Source organism: Ranitomeya imitator, chromosome 2 (assembly GCF_032444005.1).
Source record: "Ranitomeya imitator isolate aRanImi1 chromosome 2, aRanImi1.pri, whole genome shotgun sequence".
Lineage (NCBI taxonomy): Eukaryota > Metazoa > Chordata > Amphibia > Anura > Dendrobatidae > Ranitomeya > Ranitomeya imitator.
Genome location: NC_091283.1, coordinates 786,655,857 through 786,683,416, shown reverse-complemented (window position 1 = coordinate 786,683,416; position 27,560 = coordinate 786,655,857). Strand labels below are relative to the sequence as shown.

At 43.2% G+C, this 27,560-nt stretch overlaps 1 protein-coding gene across 1 annotated transcript in view; it reads left to right on the top strand.

Annotated features, from left to right (window-relative positions):
* Positions 1-908: 908 nt before the first annotated feature.
* The window catches only part of RHOBTB1 (Rho related BTB domain containing 1), an 87,441-nt gene continuing 60,789 nt past the window's right edge, over positions 909-27,560 (top strand). Inside the window, exons 1-2 of the mRNA XM_069753614.1 lie at positions 909-979; positions 17,955-18,060. The gene's annotated coding sequence lies outside the window, so the exon portion shown is untranslated. The remainder of the gene's footprint in view (positions 980-17,954; positions 18,061-27,560) is intronic.

The following is a 27,560-nucleotide window of genomic DNA, read 5'->3' as shown; positions in this document are numbered from 1 at the left end:
TTGCAGGGCTCTGGCAGTGCCCCTTCTATTCCTCCTTGCACAAAGGCTGAGGTAGCGGTCATGCTGCTGGGTTGTTACCCTCCTATGTCCCCCTCCACGTCTCCTGGTGTACTGGCCTGTTTCGTGGCAGCGTCTCCAGCCTCTGGACACTAAACTGACAGACACAGCAAACCTTCTTGACACAGCTCGCATTGATGTGCCATGCTGGATGAGCTGCGCTACCTGAGCCAATTGTGTGGGTTGTAGAGTCCATCTCATGCTACCACGAGTGTGTAAGCACAACCAACATTCAAAAGTGACCAAAACATCAGCCAGAAAGCATTGGTACTGAGATGTGGTCTGTGGTCCCCACCTGCAGAACCACTCCTTTACTAAGTGTGTCTTGATAATTGCCAATAATTTTCATCTGTTGTCTGTTCCATTTGTACAATAGCATGTGAAATTGATTGTCAAACATTGTTGCTTCCTAAGTGGACAGTTTGATTTCACAGAAGTTTGATTTACTTGGAGTTATACTCTATCGTTTAAGTCCTCCCTTTATTTTTTGAGCAGTGTATACATATGTATATATTCATTTTTAAATCCTATAATAAATATAATTCATGCAGTCATTTGCAGAAGAGGTATTTCCCTCTGGGGAAACTGCTGAGCATAAGCACATTTATTGACCAGAAGGTGCTTCGCCCTCTTATGAGTAGATCACACCAGGTGACACACCAGGCAGCTTGTTTGCAGAGACTCTACTTTGGAGCACAGTCTACTGACCCTGATAAGGTGTACTAAGCCAGTTGTGTTTACACTGTGTTGCAAGAGAAAATGAAATTGTAGGTGTGCTGTAGGTGTGACAACCTCTTTAGGGGCCGGGTCTGGACTGAGTAAAAGCTTGTATAGAAGGTGAGGTATTGTAAACCCATGATCCAGGTTGTATAGTCAGAGGTGACTGCAGGAGAGATTTCAGTGACTCCTTACCTTACATCAGGTATGGCTTCTACAAGCAAACTGCATCTCAATGAGTTTGTTGCTGACGGCTCAATGATTTTACACTCAGTGTTTTATATAGCAGCTGTGTAATAGTTCTCAGGGAGCAAATGTGCTTTCTATGAAGCAGCTGATCCCGTCCTGGAATCAGATTGTGCTGATTTTGTAGTTTATTTCACGCATGTAAATAGCTTACTTGTATATGACTGCAGCCGAATGACACTAAAAATGTCTGATTATATAGGATAATGTCAGAAAAGTTGGAAATTGTCAGAAAAGTTTTGGTAATGTGTTCTTGCGGTGCAGACAGCTGTGAGCAAAACACATCCATAGAGCTTTCAGAATAACAGCATGCTTGTGACTCTCCGCCAATGAGCATCGCTCAGAAGTCTCCAAGAAAATTGCTGACAGGGCATCACCTGGCACATCCCCTGGCAGTGCCATTCAGCAGGATACCTAACACTGCTTGTTTAATATGAGAAGCCCTTTTTTATTACATATAATCTAGATAAAAGGGCTTTTTATACTCTTTGCAATCATATACTGTATTAGGCTATAATAACCCATTTATGTGAATTTTGCCATGGGTGAGAAATGGGCCATTTTTTCTCAGGTGTCATCGTAAGTGGATTTGTGTGGTACCGACGTTGCATCTTTGTTTTCTCATCCATTTTTCTTTCATTGAAGAGCGGTATTTGTTCTCATCCCAATAAATAGACTCCTAGAAAATAATATTTGTCTTAAAATCTATCACTAGGCAACAGATCCGTGAGACACAGTTGCATAACGGCAAGAAATCGGAAGTGTTTCATGGATCCTTATAAACTTGAAAGCCCTATTGTGATACTCAATATATATATATATATATATATATATATATATAATTTTACATGTCTGTGTTCACTTGGGGAAAAATAAAACGGACAACACATGGACGTGTCACTTTGATGTTTTAATGTAGTCTTTATCCAGGGAGCACAGGCGCTAATCATTCCTTGTAAGATGTGGGTGCACGTTACAATGGAGCGGAATACTTGTTCATCATCACAGTAGATCATATAAAGGTAGCTGGATCAGGACTCTTAACTTTGCCTCAAGTAGTTTTGATTTTCCGCATTCAGAACAAAACATACATGCATACGTAAATATTTTTTCTTGTAAGCAAAGTTTTACGTCAAAAACCTTTCATCTGGCATGGTATAGTGCTCAACAAAGGATTATGACTGAGGGTTCTGGTGAGAAGGTACTATGGGTGGTGTTCCTAGTGTATCGGACCTTGCTGCATGTGGACATGGAAAATACTGTACTCATGCACCTCGTTCACATGCAGCCAGGTCAGATGCACAAGGGCTACCACCTTTTCTGGGAACGGTGAAAGTAGGAAAAGAATCCAGCTCAGGAAAATGTATAAAATCGAAAATTCTTTATTCCAAATAATTTTTAAAACGAGCTAAGTGTTCTTAGTCCACAGCAAGACTTGCTGTGGACTAAGAACACTTAGTGTTCGAAACGCGTTCAGCTGTACCATGGTTGTCCTTCCATTTTTTGGATATTGTTGATTTTTGACATGCAGTGTTTCTTCTTGTTTTAAAAATTATTTGGAATAAAGAATTTTCGATTTTATACATTTTCCTGAGCTGGATTCTTTTCCTACTTTCACCGTTCCCAGAGAGCTTTGGCAGAAGCCCTTTCCGTGCTCGGATTGATTAAAACTCATCGAGATCATTCAAGAAGGGTGAGCTGAAATTTTGTGTGTGTTTTTCTACCACCTTTTCAACCTTGTCACCAGACTCTTCATGGTCCTTTTTTCTACCTTGCCCCATACAATGCCATATATTATGCTGTCCGCTTATAATTTATAGAGTTGTTTTGGAATATTGCAATTTCCCAAACCTACAATTTTCTACAAATATGCTGGATGAACTCAATGGACTCTGTATGAATCCATAAATGCAGTAAATGACTAGTTCACTTATTTATGTGTTGTGAATTCTGTGGCTGAATTCACTCCTGTGGTCACAAGTGGTATTGCAGCCTCTGGGCTTCCTCCCTCAGGTGTTTTGGTGAGCTCGTTGGCTGCCTTGCTATTTAACTCCACCTGAGTCTGTCTTCCTTGCTCCTTGTCAATGTTCCAGTGTTGGATCTGAGCTACTGCATCTTTCCTGTGGCCTGCTGCTCTGCTAGATAAGTGTTACTTTGTTTTTGTTTCCGTTTTTTCTGTCCAGCTGTGCTATTCTCTTTTGCTGGAAGCTCTGAGACGCAAAGGGTGCACCGCCGTGCCGTTAGTTCGGCACGGTGGGTCTTTTTGCCCCCCTTTGCGTGGTTCTGCTTTAGGGTTTTTTGTAGACTGCATAGTTCTCTTTGCTATCCTCGCTCTGTCTAGAATATCGGGCCTCACTTTGCTGAATCTATTTCATTCCTACGTTTTGTCTTTTCATCTTGCTAACAGTCATTATATGTGGGGGGCTGCCTATTCCTTTGGGGTATTTCTCTGAGGCAAGTCAGGCTTGTATTTCTATCTTCAGGCTAGTCAGCTCCTCAGGCAGTGCCGAGTTGCATAGGTAGTGTTAGGCGCAATCCACTGCTGCTTTTAGTTGTGTGAGGATAGGTTCAGGTATTGCAGTCTGCAGAGATTCCACGTCTCAGAGCTTGTTCTATTGTTTTTGGGTTATTGCCATATCACTGTATGTGCGCTGATTACTGCACACTGTGTTGCCTGATAGCACAGCATAACATTTATGGACTGGAATTAGATTAATAGATTGGGTTTAGAATTTAAAAGATTAATTTCATGCAATTACATATGTATAATGACACCCATAATCAATAGGGTGTGTCAAATTCACCCTCTGTGTCATCTTTTCTTAGATTACCTTCCTTAGTGTTTTTCCTTCACATGTAGCTTTCTCCCTTTCACTGTTGAGTGGTTGTCCAGGTCTGTACACTTCTGTGTCAGTAATAGAGCGCCATTGATGACATTGTGTGCACCAGTCCTATTCATTAGAAGAGAGCAGTGACAGCCTGTTTAAGGTTTAAAAGGGTGATACGAAGTCCAAAGTAATTTTCCTTCTTAAACCCTATCTATTTAATGCCATAATCTATATAATTTTCTAATATACTTGAATTAAAAATTCCCTATCCTTCCCTCACTTCACTAACTGCTTTTCTATTTTTTTCATCGCTTTGATTGAGAATCTCAGCACATGCTGGGATACTCAAATGAAGCATCATCACGAGGCAGGACCAGTGGTCACTGTTCCTGCTCCCTCTCTGAATCAATGCGCCATCAGTGACGCTCATTCCAGAGGCTGGGTTACTCAACGCTCTGTTACAGCGCACTCTCTGTCACCGGCTCAGATCAGCAGAAATAAGCTAACAACGAAGAGAATTGTCAGAATGTCCAGCATGCAGCGACCAGTGATGTCACTTTCGCGGTGGCGCATACCGGTATTCTGACAAAGTGCTCTGTTGGCAGCTGATTACTGCCAATCTGAGCCAGCATAAGAGAGTGTGCACATTGCACAGAGTGCAGGGACTAGCCCAGCCAGGGCCACCATCAGGGCATTACTGCCCTGACTGGCGTATGGGGCCCGGTGGGCAGATGGGGCCCGCATCGGGCCCCGTCTCATCTGCATATCGAGCCCGGCTCCGGGCCCCGAGACGCAGGCTCTATTGCTTTGCGGACCCGTCCGGGCCTGCAAGGCAATAGGTAAAGTCGCCAGACAATCGGAGGCTGGCAGCTGACGTCAGCGCGCACGTCGCCGGCGTATGATGTCATTGTCATTCGCCGACGAGTCTGCGCTGAAATGTCTGGGATGGACATCGGCGCTGGAGCCTGGCCAGGTAAGAAGAAAGATGGGGTTTTTTTAACTGAATGCGGCAAGCCCGGGGCAGAATGGAGACACAGGGGGCAGGAATGAAGAAAACAGGGGGCAGAATGAAGACAACACGGGGCAGAATGAAGACAACACAGGGGGCAGAATGAAAACAACACAGGGGGCAGAATGAAAACAACACAGGGGGCAGAATGAAAACACAGGGGGCAGGAATGGAAACACGGGGCAGGAATGGAAGCAACACGGGGCAGGAATGGAAACAACACAGAGGGCAGAATGAAAACACAGGGAGAAGGAATGAAAACAACACAGGGGAAGAATGTGGGACACAGGGGGCAGAATGAGACACGGGGCAGGATGTGAGACACAGGGGGGCAAAATGTGAGACACAGGGGGGCAAAATGTGAGACAGGGGGGGCAGAATGTGAGACACGAGGCAGAATGTGAGACACGGGGGGCAGAATGTGAGACACGGGGGCAGGATGGGAGACAGCAGAATGTGAGACACGGGGGCAGGATGGAAGACACAGGGGCAGGATGGAGACAGATGGGGCAGGATCATGGGGACAGATGGGGCAGGATCATGGCGACAGATGGGGCAGAATCATGGGGACATATAGAGCAGGATCATGGGGACAGATGGCGCAGGATCATGGGAACAGATGGGGCAGGATGGATACTCATGAGGGCATAACGGGAAAACATATGGCTGGAGCCAGGAATGAAATACACGGGGCCAGGATGGGGGATATTATTACCATAGGGGCTAATTAAGGGACATTATTACTGCAGTGATGTATTTTTTTTTTTTTAGGATACTGTTTTAAATGGGGGGCGGTCATGTTAATGTGCAGAGCGACACTATGTTAGCTAAAATTAAGTAATTTGCTCTGCAAGCGGAGCTCTAGATAACTGTGTTAATTCCTGCAGTGACGACCCCTGGCTGGAAAAAGTGATGGTGGTCTGTGCTGGATTAAGATGAAAAGCGAAGCTGAAGGAATACACTTATAGACGTCACTGGTGAGTCAGTGTGTTACCTGTACGCTGACACTATACACTGTATACTATATACAGCGGTCCTGTGTACAATGTCACCAGTGATCACTGTATTACCTGTGCACAGACACTGCATACTTAGTACAGATCTCCTGTGTATAATGGCCATTTTGGTGATAGTATTGTGTTTTTTTATTAATGGTCAGTATTTTAATATTCAGTGTGGTGGTAATATGTTGTCCGGCCTGTTGTGAATTCTGTGGCAGAGCTCCCTCCTGTGGTCACAAGTGGTACTTCGGCTGATTCTCTCTGTAAGCTTCCGTTGGTGGAGGGAAGTGGTACTGCGGCTTCTGAGTTTCCTCCCTCAGGTGATGTGGTGAGGTCGTTAGGTGCTGCTCTACTTAACTCCACCTAGTGCTTTTATCCTGGCTTCCTGTCAATGTTCCAGTATTGGACTTGTTTTCCTCCTGGATCGTTCCTGTGGCCTGCTGCTCTGCATAGCTAAGTTTTCCTTTGCTATTTTGTTTGCTTTTCTTCTGTCCAGCTTATCTATTTGTTTGCTGGAAGCTCTGGGACGCAGAGGGTGTACCTCCGTGCCTTTAGTTCGGTACGGAGGGTCTTTTTGCCCCCTTTGCGTGGTTTTTAGGGTTTTGTGTTGACCGCAAAGTTATCTTTCCTATCCTCGCTCTGTTCAGAAAGTCGGGCCTCACTTTGCTAAATCTATTTCATCTCTACGTTTGTCTTTTCATCTTACTCACAGTCATTATATGTGGGGGGCTGCCTTTTCCTTTGGGGTATTTCTCTGAGGCAAGGTAGGCTTATTTTCTATCTTCAGGCTAGCTAGTTTCTCAGGCTGTGCCGAGTTGCATAGGTAGCGTTAGGCGCAATCCACGGCTGCCTCTAGTGTTGTTGGATAGGATTAGGGATTGCGGTCAACAGAGTTCCCACGTCTCAGAGCTCGTTCTATGTTTTTGGATTATTGTCAGATCACTGTATGTGCTCTGACCTCTATGTTCACTGTGGTACTGAATTGCCTAATCATAACACCGGCCATGGTGTAGCGGTATTTGTTCTCTGTATGTGGTATTATTGGTCTCCATGTGGTGGTAATATGTGATCTGGTCATGGTGCGTCAGTATTTGTTCCTTGTATGTGCTATTCTTCGGCCACTGTGGTGGTCATACTGTATGTGATCTGGACATGGTGTGGCAGTATTAGTTCCTTGTATGTGGTATTACAGGTCACTGTGGTGGTAATATGTGATCTGGTCATGGTGCAGTGTATTTGTGCCTTGTATATGATATTATTGGTCATATTAAAAATTGAAAAATAAATAAAAATATACCTAAATTGTATTGCATATTTTCACACATTTTTAATAGGTTAGTGTAGAGTAGAGCTCGGCCAAAAGAGTCTGCCTTGTTGTGGTGGCAGATTAGAAAAATCTTTTGGCTAAAACAAAAGCTGCCGGCTATATGTGTGATCTGGTGATGGGAACTGTTAATGTGTGTTTGGTGAGAAGTGGAGTTTTTTCAAGAGAGAGCGGTGGGGCTGTGGACAGTTTGAGGGATGGAGGCGGGGCTGGGGTGGAGCCAGGGCGAAGTCTCAAGGGGGCCCCGAAAATTTTGCCAGTATGGGGCCCCGAAATTCCTAGTAGCAGCCCTGAACCCGGCCCCTGAAATGAGCATTACTGAGCATAAAAGCCATCCCACAAGGGCCAAGTTATACCCAGTCGGGACAGTCCAAACCTCTTGTATTGAAACCTTATCATGTGTCAAAAATAACCTCAATTTGAATAAGGCGGCTTTCACACATCAGCTTTTTGTCATCAGGCACAATCCGGCGCATTTTTTAAAAAACGGATCCGTCGGAAATTGTGAAAAACTGATGCGATGGATCCGCTTTTTCGCAAGATCTGAGTTTTGGATCTGCCGACTATTTTGGATTCTGGGGAGGAGAGAGAGAGAGAGAGAGAGAGAGAGAGAGAGGGAGAGACTCCAGAGTGGAAAATGCATGATTTGTTTAAAAAACGGGATCCGTCGCCGGATTCCATCATTTTGCCTCACGTTTCACCCGTTTTTCGCCACATCTGTTGCTGTCCGTTTTTTCAACGGACAGAAAAAAACGTTCCTATGTCCGTTTCCTCCAGCTGCCGGAAAACGGATTTTCGATGGACCCGGCAAAAAACGAATGAAACAGTCACAATCCGACGCTAATACAAGTCTATGAGAAAAAAAACGGATCTGACTGCAACTTTATCCGGGTCCGTTTTTTAAAAAAATTCGCCGCATTGTGCCTGGCGGCAAAAAACTGATGTGTGAAAGCAGCCTAAGGGTCGAGAAGGACTTGGACCCAACTATTGATACCCAGCCCTTGCGTGCATGAGTGTAAGAAATTAAAGCAAAACAAAAAGAAATCAATTAGCGTATACGTTGTTATACATGTTATACGTTGTTATGTATGTTCACACTGGCCATTTAACAGACAACACCTAAGCAATTAACACAATGAAAATATACCCTACTATAAGTACCGGAAGTAAAAAGCAATAGGGCATGGAAATAACACGGGGAACTTAGCAAACACTGGCTTTGACTGTCCCTGCTCAGTACACCTTGGCGCTGGTGGGATGGCTTTTACGCCTTTTTTAATCAAAAACAGTGTTTACCAACTACCCTAAGTTATTCACATGCACCATTGCTTTTTACTTACTTACAGCCGGGTATATGTTCATTTTATTTCTATACTATAAGATAGTTTAGATTATGGCACTAAATAGATAGGAGGAAAATTACTTCGGAGCACCCCTTTAATTAACAAATGCATTTTTTTATGCATTACAGCCAAAGTTTGTTAATCTAGGAGTGGATCCTAAAGAAATTAAAAGTATTAGGAAACAACTGATACATGTCTCTTCTTCATCCATACCATTGTTTATCTGAAAATAAAAATGATTGGCTGCCACTATGGCGCTACTTATAGCACAGTGAATGACTAATTCAAGTCTCGTTTATCGGGCCTGCCTAATGGCAGAAACTAAACTATATTCAGTGATAATAAAAAAAGGCAGGCATGAGATCATACGTCACCTGTATGAACAGCAGGCTCTGCGAGGAATGCTCCAGCGTCTGACTATATTTTCTAATAATAACTTCTCTTTAAAAATCTGTACCTCTAGAGAAAATCAAGTCGTAGATCAATTTATTTTGCATTTATGGAATGGCCTTGGCTCACTCTGGAGTTGGCGCCTTTCCAGTCTCACCTCTGTGCTGTAATAGCAAGAAGCGTAATCACGGCGAAACATCAGACTTACGCCTGAATTCTGTAAAGGAAGTAGTATAGAATTCTCTGATAGGAATGAGATAGGAATGTGAGACAACTTCTGCACATGTACTGGAGTAGTGTCTGGGCTTCTTCAATTTACAGTTTTTACAATACTAGACATACAGTTCTTAATTTAGATGTCTGTTATCAAAATCTAACAAACTGTGCACATTCCTCGGAAAGTCTAGAGGGGTTTAACTTCCAGAAACAAGTCAAATTTCCAAAAGTTTCTAAACCTGCAGCCCCTATTAAGTAAATATAACGTAAAGGACATGGACACCTTCAGGGGTATTTTCACGTTACTTTAATGCATGCGCTTGGGGCTAAAAAATAAATTTAATTCAAAATTCTCACTGTTTCCTTTTTGTTTATTGCTGGCTGAAGAGTGAGTTAACTGTTGTGAATTCTGTGGCTGAATTCACTCCTGTGGTCACAAGTGGTACTGCAGCTTCTGAGCTTCCTCCCTCAGGTGTTCTGGTGAGCTCGTTAACTGCTTCATTACTTAACTCCGCCTGATGCTGCTATCCTTGCTCCTTGTCAATGTTTCAGTGTTGGATCTGAGCTTCTCCTGATTGTTCCTGTGGCCTGCTGCTCTGTATAGCTAAGTGCTTTTTGCTTTTTTGTTGCTTTTTTTCTGTCCAGCTTGTCTTTTGTTTTGCTGGAAGCTCTGAGACGCAAGGGTGTACCGCCGTGCCGTTAGTTCGGCACGGTGGGTTTTTTTTGCCCCCTTTGCGTGGTTTTGCTTTTGGGTTTTTTGTAGACTGCAAAGTTCGCTTTACTGTCCTCGCTCTGTCCTAGAATATCGGGCCCCACTTTGCTGAATCTATTTCATCCCTACGTTTTGTCTTTTCATCTTACTCACAGTCATTATATGTGGGGGGCTGCCTTTTCCTTTGGGGAATTTCTCTGGGGCAAGTCAGGCCTATTTTTCTATCTTCAGGCTAGCTAGTTTCTTAGGCTGTGCCGAGTTGCCTAGGTAGTTGTTAGGCGCAATCCACAGCCGCTTTTAGTTGTGTTTAGGATAGGATCAGGTGTGCAGTCTACAGAGTTTCCACGTCTCAGAGCTCGTTCTTGTATTTTTGGGTATTTGTCAGATCACTGTGTGCGCTCTGATCGCTAAGCACACTGTGTTTCTGGATTGGCTTCATAACACCTGTCATTAGCAAGCATAACAGTACAAGGAGCCTAACTAATGATTCTCAATAGAGGGAAAGAAAAAGTTCTGACATCATTTTTTTTTTTTTTTCTGCTCTGTGTTCACTTTTTTTTTTTTCCCCTAGACATTTGGGTGATTCTGGACACAGGTGTGGACATGGATATTCAGGGTCTGTGCTCTTCAATGGATAATCTCGTTATAAATGTACAAAAAATTCAAGATACTATTGATCAGAAATCTATGTTAGAACCAAGAATTCCTATTCCTGATTTGTTTTTTGGAGACAGAACTAAGTTTCTAAGTTTCAAAAATAATTGTAAGCTATTTCTGGCCTTGAAACCTCATTCTTCTGGTAATCCTATTCAACAGGTTTTGATTATTATTTCTTTTTTGCGCAGCGACCCTCAAGACTGGGCATTTTCTCTTGCGCCAGGAGACCCTGCATTGAGTAGTGTCGATGCGTTTTTCCTGGCGCTCGGATTGCTGTATGATGAGCCTAATTCAGTGGATCAGGCTGAGAAAAATTTGCTGGCTTTGTGCCAGGGTCAGGATGATATAGAAGTATATTGTCAGAAATTTAGAAAATGGTCAGTACTCACTCAGTGGAATGAATCTGCGCTGGCAGCTTTGTTCAGAAAGGGTCTCTCTGAGGCTCTTAAGGATGTCATGGTGGGATTTCCTATGCCTGCTGGTTTGAATGAGTCTTTGTCTTTGGCCATTCAGATCGGTCGATGCTTGCGCGAGCGTAAATCTGTGCACCATTTGGCGGTACTGCCTGAGGTTAAACCTGAGCCTATGCAGTGCGATAGGACTATGACTAGAGTTGAACGGCAGGAATACAGACGTCTGAATGGTCTGTGTTTCTACTGTGGTGATTCCACTCATGCTATTTCTGATTGTCCTAAGCGCACTAAGCGGTCCGCTAGGTCTGCCGTCATTGGTACTGTACAGTCCAAATTCCTTCTGTCCATTACCTTGATATGCTCTTTGTCGTCGTTTTCTGTCATGGCGTTTGTGGATTCGGGCGCTGCCCTGAATCTGATGGATTTGGATTATGCTAAACGTTGTGGGTTTTTCTTGGAGCCTTTGCGGTGTCCTATTCCATTGAGAGGAATTGATGCTACACCTTTGGCCAAGAATAAACCTCAATACTGGGCCCAGCTGACCATGTGCATGGCTCCTGCACATCAGGAAGTTATTCGCTTTCTGGTGTTGCATAATCTGCATGATGTGGTCGTGTTGGGGTTGCCATGGCTACAAACCCATAATCCAGTATTGGATTGGAATTCCATGTCGGTATCCAGCTGGGGTTGTCAGGGGGTACATGGTGATGTTCCATTTTTGTCGATTTCGTCATCCACCCCTTCTGAGGTCCCAGAGTTCTTGTCTGATTATCAGGATGTATTTGAAGAGTCCAAGTCCGATGCTCTACCTCCGCATAGGGATTGTGATTGTGCTATCAATTTGATTCCTGGTAGTAAATTCCCTAAAGGTCGATTATTTAATTTATCCGTGCCCGAACATGCCGCTATGCGCAGTTATGTGAAGGAATCCCTGGGGAAGGGACATATTCGCCCAAAGTCATCACCACTAGGAGCAGGGTTCTTCTTTGTAGCCAAGAAGGATGGTTCGCTGAGACCGTGTATTGATTACCGCCTTCTTAATAAGATCACTGTTAAATTTCAGTATCCCTTGCCATTGTTATCTGACTTGTTTGCTCGGATTAAGGGGGCTAGTTGGTTCACTAAGATAGATCTTCGTGGTGCGTATAATCTGGTGAGAATCAGGCAAGGAGATGAATGGAAAACTGCATTCAATACGCCCGAGGGTCATTTTGAGTATCTAGTGATGCCGTTCGGACTTGCCAATGCTCCATCTGTGTTTCAGTCTTTTATGCATGACATCTTCCGTGAGTATCTGGATAAATTCCTGATTGTTTACTTGGATGACATTTTGATCTTCAGATGATTGGGAGTCTCATGTGAAGCAGGTCAGAATGGTTTTTCAGGTCCTGCGTGCTAACTCTTTGTTTGTGAAGGGATCAAAGTGTCTCTTCGGTGTGCAGAAAGTTTCATTTTTGGGGTTCATCTTTACCCCTTCTACTATCGAGATGGATCCAGTTAAGGTCCAAGCCATCCAGGATTGGATTCAGCCGACATCTCTGAAAAGTCTGCAAAAGTTCCTGGGCTTTGCTAATTTTTATCGTCGCTTCATCTGTAATTTTTCTAGCATTGCCAAACCATTGACCGATTTGACCAAGAAGGGTGCTGATTTGGTTAATTGGTCTTCTGCTGCTGTGGAAGCTTTTCAGGAGTTGAAGCGTCGTTTTTGTTCTGCCCCTGTGTTGTGTCAGCCAGATGTTTCTCTTCCGTTCCAGGTCGAGGTTGATGCTTCTGAGATTGGAGCAGGGGCGGTTTTGTCACAGAGAGGTTCTGATTGCTCAGTGATGAAACCATGTGCTTTCTTTTCCAGGAAGTTTTCGCCCGCTGAGCGTAATTATGATGTGGGCAATCGAGAGTTGCTGGCCATGAAGTGGGCATTCGAGGAGTGGCGTCATTGGCTTGAAGGAGCTAAGCATCGCGTGGTGGTATTGACTGATCATAAGAACTTGACTTATCTCGAGTCTGCCAAGCGCTTGAATCCTAGACAGGCCCGTTGGTCGTTATTTTTTGCCCGCTTCGACTTTGTGATTTCGTACCTTCCGGGCTCTAAAAATGTGAAGGCGGATGCTCTGTCTAGGAGTTTTGTGCCCGACTCTCGGGGTTTATCTGAGCCAGCGGGTATCCTCAAGGAAGGAGTCATTGTGTCTGCCATCTCCCCTGATTTGCGGCGGGTGCTGCAAAAATTTCAGGCGAATAAACCTGATCGTTGTCCAGCAGAGAAACTGTTCGTCCCTGATAGGTGGACTAATAAACTTATCTCTGAACTTCATTGTTCGGTGTTGGCTGGTCATCCTGGAATCTTTGGTACCAGAGAGTTAGTGGCTAGATCCTTCTGGTGGCCATCTCTGTCACGGGATGTACGTACTTTTGTGCAGTCCTGTGGGATTTGTGCTAGGGCTAAGCCCTGCTGTTCTCGTGCCAGTGGGTTGCTTTTGCCCTTGCCGGTCCCAAAGAGGCCTTGGACACATATTTCGATGGATTTCATTTCTGACCTTCCCGTTTCTCAAAAGATGTCAGTCATTTGGGTGGTCTGTGATCGCTTTTCTAAAATGGTCCATCTGGTGCCCTTGGCTAAATTGCCTTCCTCCTCTGATTTGGTACCTTTGTTCTTTCAGCATGTGGTTCGGTTGCATGGCATTCCTGAGAATATTGTTTCTGACAGAGGTTCCCAGTTTGTTTCAAGGTTTTGGCGAGCCTTTTGTGGTAGGATGGGCATTGACCTATCCTTTTCCTCGGCTTTCCATCCTCAGACTAATGGCCAGACCGAACGAACCAATCAGACCTTGGAAACATATCTGAGATGTTTTGTTTCTGCAGACCAGGATGATTGGGTGTCCTTTTTGCCGTTGGCTGAGTTCGCCCTTAATAATCGGGCCAGCTCGGCTACCTTGGTTTCTCCATTTTTTTGCAATTCTGGGTTCCATCCTCGTTTCTCTTCAGGACAGGTTGAGTCTTCGGACTGTCCTGGTGTGGATTCTGTGGTGGATAGGTTGCAGCAGATCTGGACTCAGGTAGTGGACAATTTGATCTTGTCCCAGGAGAAAGCTCAACTTTTCGCTAATCGCAGACGCCGTGTGGGTCCCCGACTTCGTGTTGGGGATCTGGTTTGGTTATCTTCTCGTCATATTCCTATGAAGGTTTCCTCTCCTAAATTTAAACCTCGTTTTATTGGTCCGTATAGGATTTCTGAGGTTCTCAATCCTGTGTCTTTTCGTTTGACCCTCCCAGACTCCTTTTCCATACATAATGTATTCCATAGGTCGTTGTTGCGGAGATACGTGGCACCTATGGTTCCATCTGTTGAGCCTCCTGCCCCGGTTTTGGTGGAGGGGGAATTGGAGTATATTGTGGAGAAGATTTTGGATTCTCGTGTTTCTAGACGGAAACTCCAGTATCTGGTTAAATGGAAGGGTTATGCTCAGGAAGATAATTCCTGGGTTTTTGCCTCTGATGTTCATGCTTCCGATCTTGTTCGTGCCTTTCATGCGGCTCATCCTGGTCGGCCTGGGGGCTCTGGTGAGGGTTCGGTGACCCCTCCTCAAGGGGGGGGGTACTGTTGTGAATTCTGTGGCTGAATTCACTCCTGTGGTCACAAGTGGTACTGCAGCTTCTGAGCTTCCTCCCTCAGGTGTTCTGGTGAGCTCGTTAACTGCTTCATTACTTAACTCCGCCTGATGCTGCTATCCTTGCTCCTTGTCAATGTTTCAGTGTTGGATCTGAGCTTCTCCTGATTGTTCCTGTGACCTGCTGCTCTGTATAGCTAAGTGCTTTTTGCTTTTTTGTTGCTTTTTTTCTGTCCAGCTTGTCTTTTGTTTTGCTGGAAGCTCTGAGACGCAAAGGGTGTACCGCCGTGCCGTTAGTTCGGCACGGTGGTTTTTTTTTGCCCCCTTTGCGTGGTTTTGCTTTAGGGTTTTTTGTAGACTGCAAAGTTCGCTTTACTGTCCTCGCTCTGTCCTAGAATATCGGGCCCCACTTTGCTGAATCTATTTCATCCCTACGTTTTGTCTTTTCATCTTACTCACAGTCATTATATGTGGGGGGCTGCCTTTTCCTTTGGGGAATTTCTCTGGGGCAAGTCAGGCCTATTTTTCTATCTTCAGGCTAGCTAGTTTCTTAGGCTGTGCCGAGTTGCCTAGGTAGTTGTTAGGCGCAATCCACAGCCGCTTTTAGTTGTGTTTAGGATAGGATCAGGTGTGCAGTCTACAGAGTTTCCACGTCTCAGAGCTCGTTCTTGTATTTTTGGGTATTTGTCAGATCACTGTGTGCGCTCTGATCGCTAAGCACACTGTGTTTCTGGATTGCCTTCATAACACCTGTCATTAGCAAACATAACAGTTAACTAACAACCTGTCAGTGAGCCCATTCTGACACAGAATTTGTAACTCTATTATCAATCTTTGAACAGGTGCAGACGAGCGGATTTTCGGTCTGAATGCGTTCCGTCAAAACATCAGAACCAACCCTGACCAATGTTATTCTATAGGGCTTTGCACCTGTTGGATTGTTTCCTCTGATAGAGTCTGTCTCAGGAAAAAAAATAACAGCATGCTCGAGTTTGACCGATGTTGGGATAAGTCATAAGCCACGTAAGTCAATGAGACTGTGGAAACCATAGGACTGCACTCGGATGTCATCCGAGTACAATCTGATTTCCACGGACAGACAGAATGAAAAAGATGAAGACATCTTTTCCTCATCCGAGAGAATCGGATAACGATGTGATCAAATCAGAGTTTGATCAGAGTGTGATTTGCATAAACATCCAGATTCTCTAGGATGATGGAATATGCGCTCGTCTGCACCTGCACAGCTTTACTTTGATGTAGTCTGTCGTCATAAATCAGCTATGAGGAGCTCAGAAAAAGATAGATAAAAGAGTTACAAACTCCACCACCAAATGAGCTCACTGACAGATTCTTACTTACCGTAATCCCATTCTGCAACCAGCAATGGGAAGGGGAAAAATGGCCTTGAAAGCCAAAGGGTGCAACATTTATAATGAAACCCAATTGAAACGATTATATTTAGCTCAAAGTAGAAGGAAGGAAGTAAAGGAAGAAAACTGTCCCTGAAGGTGTCCATATTCTCTAAGGCCTCCTTCACACATCTGTGCTTTAAACACGTACATGATAAAACAGTAATGAATTTTAGATAAGTGAGTCATCAGTGTGTCCGTTTTTACCATCAGTGTTTTTCCAGTTTCGATAAAGAAAAAAAGTAGAAAGCTTCTTCTATACTTTACAATGTTAAACACGGATGACACACAGATGGTACATGGATGTGTGAATGAAGCCTAGGTTGTTCCCATAGGCTCACATTCTCATAAGGCCATATTCACACGGTCAGTATTTGGTCAGTATTTTACATCAGGATTTGGAAGACAAAACCAGGAGTGAAACAATCAGAGGAAAAGGATAATAGAAACACGTCACCACTTCTGTATTTATCACCCACTCCTGGCTTTGGCTTACTTCTCAGGGGCAGGTTAAATGAGCTGTCCATCTCTGATTTTTTTCTAAAACAAAAAATACTCAGAAGGTTGTAAAATAATGAAGTAACTAGGATTCTCCTTACGAATGCCCCTTCCTGCCTTTCTTACACTGCCGGGCCCTCCACTAGTCTCCATACTTACGGCTCCGCCTGAACAGGCATGTGACCTCAGCAGTGACCAAAACGTCACCTCTACCTCTGCAGTCAGTGACTGGCTGCAGCGGTCACACGTCTGTTGGGACCAAGCAGGAGGTACAGAGTTAGTGATGAATAAGATGTAATGTATGGTAGGTTGAAAATGTCTCCCCTTGGGAGAAAAATGCATAATAAGCTACATTTAAGCAGCCCAGCTCTTTTTCTTTTCTCGAAATAGGCAGCTATTGAGAGGCTCTCCTTCTTCATCCTACTGAAGTAACCAGGACTTGAGGTTAATGTCTGTCTATGGTCAACTTTACTAATTAAAAAGACTTTTCTGGCGAAGGCTCAGAAGCATAAACTAAGGCTTCTTTCACACTAGCGTCGGACGCTAGCAGTGAATGCGCCGCACAACGGAGGCAGCGGATGCATTTTTCCTGCGCATCCACTGCCCCATTGTGAGGTGCGGGAAGGTGGAGGCGGAGAAAAAGCGGTCCGTCGGCAGCAAAAAACGTTACATGTAACGTTTTTTGCTCCCGTCGGTCCGCCATAACACAGCGCAACCGGCGCACAACGGTTGCAACGTGTGTCAATGCGTCGCAATGCGTAGCTAATGTTCATCTATGGGGCAAAAATGCATTCTTCAAACAACTTTGCAGGATGCGTTTTTTCCCATAAACGACGCATTGGGATGTATTGCAAAAAACGCTAGTGTGAAAGTAGTCTAAGAGGACTTTATTCTACATCATATTCATAAAAGCCCCATTGGGGACAGTGCCGATAATGTCTGTGCCTCGGTATATAAGTGAGTAACATAAGTAAATGTGAACAGAGGCTTACTGATAATTTTATGAACATGATGTAGAATAAAGTCATCTTAGTTTGTGGTTCTGAGTCTTCGCCAGCCTATCAGTATGTATCTGGAGTGTGGGAGGAAGCCGGAGAAAACCCACGCAAATACGGGGAGAACATACAAACTCCTTGCAGATGTTCTCCTTAGTGGGAATTGAACCAAAGACCCCAGTGCTGCAATCCTAATTACTGAGCCACCGTGCTTGCCACATGTCCGTTTATGTTTTCCGTTTGTCTGTTCCATATAGATCCAACATTCAAAACATATAAACAGAATGAGCATCCCGCGCAGTCCTATGTCAAGGGCAGAGAGCCTCTTCTGATTTGCATAGTGTCCATCTGCTTTCATTATACTTTTAGAATGAAAAAAAAAATAGTCCTGCAAAGGAGAACTAGAACAGACAGACAAAAAACCATAAACGGACATGTGAACAGAGCCTACGCGTCGCCATTAGTGACTTCCTTAGCTGCTGTCCGGGATGTTGTTACTTCTTTCTGTCGCTCACAGACTGTTTCATCTTACAGCTACCAACATATAAAGAACAAGGAAGAAGACTGCATGAGAATAATTCAGTCACTGCCTTGGCCTGAGGAATTCCTGAAGATGGCGTGTTTTTCTTTCTTTTTTGTGGTAAGAGAACATTTCCCATCCCAGATATGTAACACTTTGCATAGAAGTCTGTGATGTGGTATTGTTGGCAAACAGATCTGCAAAACATACTCTCCAAAAATATTATCAACAAAAACTATTGACCGAGAAAAATCTTCATGGGAACCTGCCAGCTGATTCATGCTGCCCGAGCCACGGGTGGCATAAAGCACAGAACGGTTCCTATATGCTAGACATTGGCGCAGGCAGCGTGAATCAGCTGACAGGTAACTTGCATCTCTAACTAATCAATCTCTGACAGCGGCATCTGACATGCGTGCGCCGGAAGCGTCTCACTAATTCTGCCCATCGGCTCTCGTGTCACATGACCTCGGGTCGCCGATGGGCTGGCATGACAACCCGGGGTCTGTAGCAGACCCCTGTAGTTGTCATTGTCGGACTGCTATGGAGCGCCGCTCCAATCATCCCCATTCACCGCATTAAAAAAAAAACAATAAAGAAAAAAAAAATACACATAGTTGGTATCGCTGGGTTCAAAATCGCCTGATCTAACTGTATATAAAAAAATTGATCTGAAAAATAAAAGGCGTAACGAGAGAAAAAGTAAAAACGCCAGAATTACCTTTTTTTGGTCGTCCACAACATTGCATTAAAATGCGATAACGGGCGATTAAATGATCGTATCTACACCTAATTGGTATCAATAAAAACGTCAGCTTGACACGCAAAAAATAAGCCCTCATGCAGCCCCAGATCACAAAAAAATGGAGACGATACGAGTCTCAGAATATGGCGACTTTTTTTTTTTTGAGAAACTTTGGATTTTTTTCGCCACTTAATTAAGCCCTTTCTGACCTCGGACGGGATAGTACGTCCGAGGTCAGAAGCCCCGCTTTGATGCGGGCTCCGGCGGTGAGCCCGCATCAAAGCCGGGACATGTCAGCTGTTTTGAACAGCTGACATGTGCCTGTAATAGGCGCGGGCAGAATCGCGATCTGCCCGCACCTATTAACTAGTTAAATGCAGCTGTCAAACGCAGACAGCGGCATTTAACTACCGCTTCCGGCCGGGCGGCCGGAAATGATCGCATCGCCGACCCCGTCACATGATCGGAGGTCAGCGATGCTTGCACATTGTAACCATAGAGGTCCTTAAGACCTCTATGGTTACTGATCGCCGGTACCTGTGAGCGCCACCCTGTGGTCGGCGCTCACAGCACACCTGATTTTCTGCTACATAGCAGCGAACATCAGATCGCTGCTATGTAGCAGAGGCGATCGTGCTGTGCCTGCTTCTAGCTTCCCATGGAGGCTATTGAAGCATGGCAAAAGTAAAAAAAAAAAGTTAAAAAAAAATGTGAAAAAAATTAAAAAAATATAAAAGTTTAAATCACCCCTTCAGTGATTGGATTGGGCGTTCAATTAAATATTAAAACAACCTTAGTTTTTATTTCATTAAAATAATGTTTAATAATGTGTTTGTGTATTTTTTAACCCTTTACTAGTATTGGATTAATAATGGATAGGTGTCATAATTGACTCCTCTCCATTATTAATCTGGCTTAATGTCACCTTACAATAGCAAGGTGACATTAACCCTTCATTACCCCATATCCCACCGCTACACGGGAATGGGAAGAGAGTGGCCAAGTGCCAGAATAGGCGCATCTTCCAGATCTGCCTTTTCTGGGGTGGCTGGGGGCAGATGTTTTTAGCCAGGGGGGGGGGCCAATAACCGTGGACCCTCTCCAGTCTATTAATATCTGCCCTCAGTCACTGGCTTTACTACTCTGGCGGAGAAAATTGTGCGGGAGCCCACGCCAATTTTTTCCGCCATTTAACCCCTTAATTTACTAGCTAGAACGGCCAAATTTTGCATAGACACACTACTGACATTAGTAGTGTGGAATATGCAAAACAAATGGTGATATGAGATGGTTTACTATATGTAAACCATGTCTCATATCATGTCGGGTTTAGGAAGGAGAAAGCAAAAGCCGGTAATTGAATTACCAGCTTTCTGCTATATCGCGCTGGATGAAATATTAATATATATACATATGTGTCTACTGACATATATACAGTGGGGCAAAAAAGTATTTAGTCAGTCAGCAATAGTGCAAGTTCCACCACTTAAAAAGATGAGAGGCGTCTGTAATTTACATCATAGGTAGACCTCAACTATGGGAGACAAACTGAGAAAAAAAAATCCAGAAAATCACATTGTCTGTTTTTTTAACAATTTATTTGCACATTATGGTGGAAAATAAGTATTTGGTCAGAAACAAACAATCAAGATTTCTGGCTCTCACAGACCTGTAACTTCTTCTTTAAGAGTCTCCTCTTTCCTCCACTCATTACCTGTAGTAATGGCACCTGTTTAAACTTGTTATCAGTATAAAAAGACACCTGTGCACACCCTCAAACAGTCTGACTCCAAACTCCACTATGGTGAAGACCAAAGAGCTGTCAAAGGACACCAGAAACAAAATTGTAGCCCTGCACCAGGCTGGGAAGACTGAATCTGCAATAGCCAACCAGCTTGGAGTGAAGAAATCAACAGTGGGAGCAATAATTAGAAAATGGAAGACATACAAGACCACTGATAATCTCCCTCGATCTGTGGCTCCACGCAAAATCCCACCCCGTGGGGTCAGAATGATCACAAGAACGGTGAGCAAAAATCCCCGAACCACGCGGGGGGACCTAGTGAATGAACTGCAGAGAGCTGGGACCAATGTAACAAGGCCTACCATAAGTAACACACTACGCCACCATGGACTCAGATCCTGCAGTGCCAGACGTGTCCCACTGCTTAAGCCAGTACATGTCCGGGCCCGTCTGAAGTTTGCTAGAGAGAATTTGGATGATCCAGAGGAGTTTTGGGAGAATGTCCTATGGTCTGATGAAACCAAACTGGAACTGTTTGGTAGAAACACAACTTGTCGTGTTTGGAGGAAAAAGGATACTGAGTTGCATCCATCAAACACCATACCTACTGTAAAGCATGGTGGTGGAAACATCATGCTTTGGGGCTGTTTCTCTGCAAAGGGGCCAGGACGACTGATCCGGGTACATGAAAGAATGAATGGGGCCATGTATCGTGAGATTTTGAGTGCAAACCTCCTTCCATCAGCAAGGGCATTGAAGCTGAAACGTGGCTGGGTCTTTCAACATGACAATGATCCAAAGCACACTGCCAGGGCAACGAAGGAGTGGCTTCGTAAGAAGCATTTCAAGGTCCTGGAGTGGCCTAGCCAGTCTCCAGATCTCAACCCTATAGAAAACCTTTTGGAGGGAGTTGAAAGTCCGTGTTGCCAAGCGAAAAGCCAAAAACATCACTGCTCTAGAGGAGATCTGCATGGAGGAATGGGCCAACATACCAACAACAGTGTGTGGCAACCTTGTGAAGACTTACAGAAAACATTTGACCTCTGTCATTGCCAACAAAGGATATATTACAAAGTATTGAGATGAAATTTTGTTTCTGACCAAATACTTATTTTCCACCATAATATGCAAATAAATTGTTAAAAAAACAGACAATGTGATTTTCTGGATTTTTTTTTCTCAGTTTGTCTCCCATAGTTGAGGTCTACCTATGATGTAAATTACAGACGCCTCTCATCTTTTTAAGTGGTGGAACTTGCACTATTGCTGACTGACTAAATACTTTTTTGCCCCACTGTATATATATATATATATATATATATATATATATATATATACAGTATATATATATATATTTTTTTTAGCACATGGATCCCTTGTATATCCGTATGTCGGTTTTGCAAGCCTGCGATAAAAACACGCAGTACGGATGACATACGGATTACATACGGAGGATGCCATGCGCAAAAAACGCTGAAACACCCTGCCTACGGAGGAGCTACGGACCACTATTTTCGGGACTTTTCAGCGTACTACGGCCGTAATATACGGACCGTATTTTCATACGCTGAGTGTGAAGCTGGCCTAAAATGGCATTGATAAAAGTGTCAGCTCAAGGCATAAAATAATAAGCCCTCACTCAGACCCGGAACCCAAAAATGAAAAAGCTACAGGCCTCGGAAAATGGCGACGTAAGCAAAAAAAAAGTTTTCTTACAAATCTCCACATTTTTTTTCATCATTCAAATAAAAAAAGAACAATACATATTTGGTATCTGCATAATCGTACTGACTTGGAGAATCATATTGCCAGATCAGTTTTACCGTATAGTGAACGTGGTAAATTAAAAAAAGTTGTGAAATTGCACTTTTTTTTTCCAAATTCAACGCACTTGGAATTTTCCCGCTTTCCAGTGCATCACATGATAAAATGAATGGAGTCTTTCAAAAGTACAACTTGTCCCGTAAAAAAAATACCCTCATACAGCTATGGACATGGAAAAATAAAAAAGGTTATGGGTCTTCGAATAAGGGGAGGAAAAAACCCAAAACGCAAAAAAAAAAAAAACGGAAAATTGCAAAGATCATGAAGGGGATAAGTAATAATGTGATAGTCTATAGTTAATGATTATTATTGTCTATTTATTTTGTGTGGTGAATAGGCATATGTTGGTGTTTTGATACAATACCCTGTCTATCATTCCCAGCAATTATTTCTTTTATAAATGTCTATTTGCTTTAAGGAATGACCTGCCATATAACATGTACTTTATGGCTCTATCAACTCAAACTTTTTCAAACTATGTTGTAAAATGAATATCAGCATAGTAAAACCTACGGTGGGTAATTCCAGCACAATAATACCATCTGTCTACACATGTAATAAACCACAAGATCATACAGATTGTTCCATCCTAGGCTCACAATATGTTTCAGTCAATGACCGGTCAACTAAAGGCCTCCCATACACATCAGGGAAAAATTGGCCCAAAATGGATGATTTTGACCATGATAGATGATCGGCAGCTGACCCAGCAAAATGAACCAACCAATCTCAAAAGTTCAAAAGACCAACTGGGCATTTTGGATTTTTTAGGCCAATCATAACTCCTGACTATAATATCAGCAGAAAAATATTCAAACACAGCAAATGCATTCTGAGATGTTTTTTTACTCACCCACGAACGACCGTTCATCAGCCCTTAGTCAATCATTTGTATGGGGGCTTTAACTCCCTAATATTTAGTTTTGGCCACTGAAAAAAATACAACATACACCACAAGGTATTGTTTTTTATAATGACTCAGTGAGTGATACCACTGTGTGGCTACACATTAGCGAATGTTGGAGAATTCACCAGAAGTATATATGAGAAAATTCACCTTCTGTTTCTGTGTACTCTCTGTTCTTGAGCAGCCATCCGCCCATCCGATTTTATCTTCTGCCATCTGTATCAGTATATTTGCCTATGTGTATTTACATAATTGTCAGCTGAATTCTAGCAGAACTCAACTCTCCTGCCCTCCTACACCATGGCAGGAAAGAGCTGTGCTTGTTGCAGCTGCTGACATATTAGTTTTGTGAAACTGCAAATGCCACCCTATTGATGTGTGTGTCAAAAGATAATCATATGCATAAATAGTTTGCCATTTGCAATTACACATCACTGATCTCTCAACACCAGGCAACAAGCACAGTTCAACTAATCTTAGCCCCTATACAGAGCCCCATCTTGCAGTATGTCCTATTTTCTGGCCCCTATATACAAAGCCATTTACTGCAGTATATTATTGTTGTTAGCCCTTCTATATACAGCCTCCTCCTGCAGAATATGTTTTCTCACACCCAATATACAAAACCCCCTCCTTTAGTACACATTTCCTTACACCCTACTGTACACAGCCCATCCTGCAGTATATCTCTTCCCTCAGCCCGACACAGATCTCTCTCCTCCAGTATATCACTCCTCTCAGGTCCTGTATATTGCCCTATTTTGCAGTATATCACTCCTCTCAACCACTCTATGTACTGTACATCCCCATCCTGCAGAACATCGCTCTTAATTACCAGCTCTCAGGCACGCTGCTGCTTCCTGGTATGAGCTCTCTGCACTGTGATGAAGGAGGCTCCGTCCTCTCTAGTGGCATTATCCCTCTCAGTAGAATCTCAATTCCAGACATATGCCAGAGACGATCTAAGCTGGTAGCAAGCCAAATGAGATACACTGCAGTGCGCTAGGTCCACCAGGGCCATTTCATCTACTACAGGATAGTTCCAATGGAAACTTTTACTTTAGAGCATCTTGTAGGACTCAGTGTAGCGGGACTACAGGTCAAATACCTATGGTTACGGAGGAACTGTTAGTGGCAGACTGGAAACTGCATATAGGGCCTCCACAGACAGGCTTAGCGCAAGCCACTTCATCTACCAGATCCCAGGGGGTTGTGCTGGCCTTCACCCTTTAAACTCTGTACCAGGATCTGAACTTACACAGTTTACAAAATCGAATATTTGATATTGCAGCTAATAATTGGCCACAGATTGGCTGCGGTGCACACATCTCATCCCAACCAGAATAAAGAGCTTGGTGACTGTTTCTTACAGATCAGACCAAACATAAATGCTGCAGCCAATGATTGTCTACAGCGGTCATCTGACACTGTTGCATAATATCTTCAGACGACCCAGACGGCAGTATGGAACAGCAGCAGCGTTCTGGTAGATAAGAATGCGTCCATTCTACAATGACCATCGGTCTATTTTAAAACTAACTTCTTCAAGTGGACACATATTAATTTATTTGCTTTAGCAGAACTATTCAAGAGCTTGATGGTTGCCAAACTACAGTTTCTATCACTCGCAATCTGAACCTTGAATCTTTATGCTACTGAGGCTGGAAGTGCACCAAGAGAGCAGGGCTACCTACAAGTATGGACGGGGCTGAAATTCAACCCTGGCATTTGAAATCACACAGACCCATGGTGTCCTCGTTCCCAAGCACCAGATGGGATATATTACTAATATTTCCCTGCATGGAGGAAAGCAAGATTTACAAGACAAATATTTCTAATGATACCTCCGTCACAACTCTTAACAGTATGGGTGTCTTGAGAACACTGATTCTGTTAATGTAGCAGACAAGGTGGCCCACGACCAGACATGCCCTTCTGGCATTTGCCAGAATTGCCAGATGACCAGTCCGGCCCTGGTTACCTGCTACTGCACCGATCTTCTTCATTATTCCCAAAATTGTAAGCTATCTTCTATCCAAAGGAAAAGGGGATAACTTAATGATTGTGGGGTGTCTAATTCACAGACATTTATCTTGCAAAGGTAAGGGCCAAACACATATGAGTTGTATAGTTCCTTGGCTGCAAGTAGAAATAAAGAGAAATATTCATGTTAGTGCCACTTTCATCTACCACTCTGCCCACACTATTCTCAGAGTAGAAGTTTTCAATTAAAGTGCAAAACTTTCTGCTAATTACGGTAGATTTTATTTATTTTCTAACTATCTTGGTAAGACCATTTTGTGACTCGGGTCATTGGCCCGATGATCTATACACATAACTTAAGGTACCTGACATAACCTGCACATGTAATTATGATTGTCCTCTAGAGGGCGCGAATATACAATAGTGCTCTACCCATGTCCTCACTCCTAGCCCAGAATGTCTTCTCTTCATGCATTTAAGCAACAGTGGTGGAATTTAATACAGGAGGCAGGTGGAAAGGTGACTTTTAATTCTCCTAATGTTACAAATGCACAGCAAAAGATTTTAGGGCACAACAAAATAGAGCAAATAATTTCAGAACTTATTTGCAAAAGCTGGTAAATTTGTTTTGCATTGATACTATATGGGTAGAGTTGAGCGAACCTGAAGTGAAAGTTTGGCGTTCGTACCAGTTAGTGTCTTGTGCTAAACGACGAACACGGACTTTCCCCGGAAGTCCGTCGTATTGTTCTGGAGTTAACTTAACTTAAAAAGAGAGGCCTGTAATTGACATCATAAGTAGACTATGAGGGTCAAAAGGAGAAAACAAATCCAGAAAATCACCTTGTCTGATTTAGCAAGATTTATTTTTGCAAATTATGGTGGAAAGTAAGTATTTGATTACCTAAAAACATGCAAGATTTCTGGTTCTCACAGACCTGTAACTTCTTCTTTAAGAGGCTCTTCTGTCCTCCACTCATTACCTGTTGTAATGGAACCTGTTTGAACTTGTTATCAGTATAAAAGACACCTGTGCACACCCTCAAACAGTCACACTCCAAATACATGAAACCCGAATAAAGGACTAAAAGGTCATGGTCACAGTTTAAAAGTATCAGAGGACTATCAGGTTCCCTTTAAGGTTATGCTGTGTTTTTGCATAAAATAAAAGGAAAATTGAGCAATATTTTACATTTTGGCTTTTGTTTCGACCATGGGTGATGACACATAGGCACCATTGTATTTTTACTGATGAGGCTACAGTAGAAATACTTTGAGAAGCCCTGTTTCTTTTAGTATTTGGGAAGGGCACAATGCAATGCAAACACTGCCAAAAATGCTGCCTTGTGAACAATATAGGAAAGTACCTGCTTTTACAAAGAATTATTTATACAGAATAAGGTTTGCATTTTTTTTGTTATGGAAAAACAATTGAATGAAGAAATGTAGATTTCTGCTCATAAGATTACAGATTACCCAGAAACAGAGCTGATAAATAGCATTTCAAGAGCTATGCAGAATGACTTGTCGACTTCCTGGTACATTTTAGACCACACTGGTTATTAGAAGTATCAGCACAAGGAAAGAATACGTCAGCAAAATGTGCAGTAATGTCTTTTCTTATATAATAAAAGAACTAAATCTTCAAATAATTTCATGGCATTTTCAAAAGTACAAATATGGGGAATGAATGATGCAGGTGAGTGAAAATTCAAGTGAAAACATAAACTAGGTAAGATAATGCTGATTTCTGTTATAGGGAGGATATTCCCTATAGAATTATGATCCGTATACATTCCGATATAGACATACATTGGCATATGTCCCCCCAAAGGTCCCATTGGAAAAGGATGCATACCACATGGTATACATTTTATGCAGTGGCTCTCTGTTTTGTTTCCATATAGAGTTGAAAAAATGTGTGCCGATGCAGTATACCCCGACAGAGGGCAAAAAGGCACCCTTATAGCTCCTGGTGAGTGAAGGGGCTTTTCCACAGATAAACTGTGACACAAGAAACACTGGCCCTAAGAAATTGGGAAAAGGCTGTGTGCCGTTTGCAGTTACTTTTTGTTTTGGCCCACTTAGATGAGCCAGTAATCGAGGAACGAGCATTCATAAGAATGGTCGTTCACGAATCTAAACAGGCCGGAAATCACTAGAAATCACTAGAAAAGTTAGCAAAGTGTTTGTTTCTCGGGTGCTATAAATGCAGTACCCCGAAAAACAGTGTCTGCAAATTGAGATTCTGGTTTGGCTTTTATGTCATGTGACAAGGCTCGTTAAAGGGTCGACATTGACTGTTAGGATTGCTACTTCCAATAGGTGGCACTAGAGTTCTAGTTCTCTTCTCTCTGAAGAGACAATTTGCATATTTCCCAGAGGAACATTGCGGCTTTAAGTCTCCTCACCTCGAC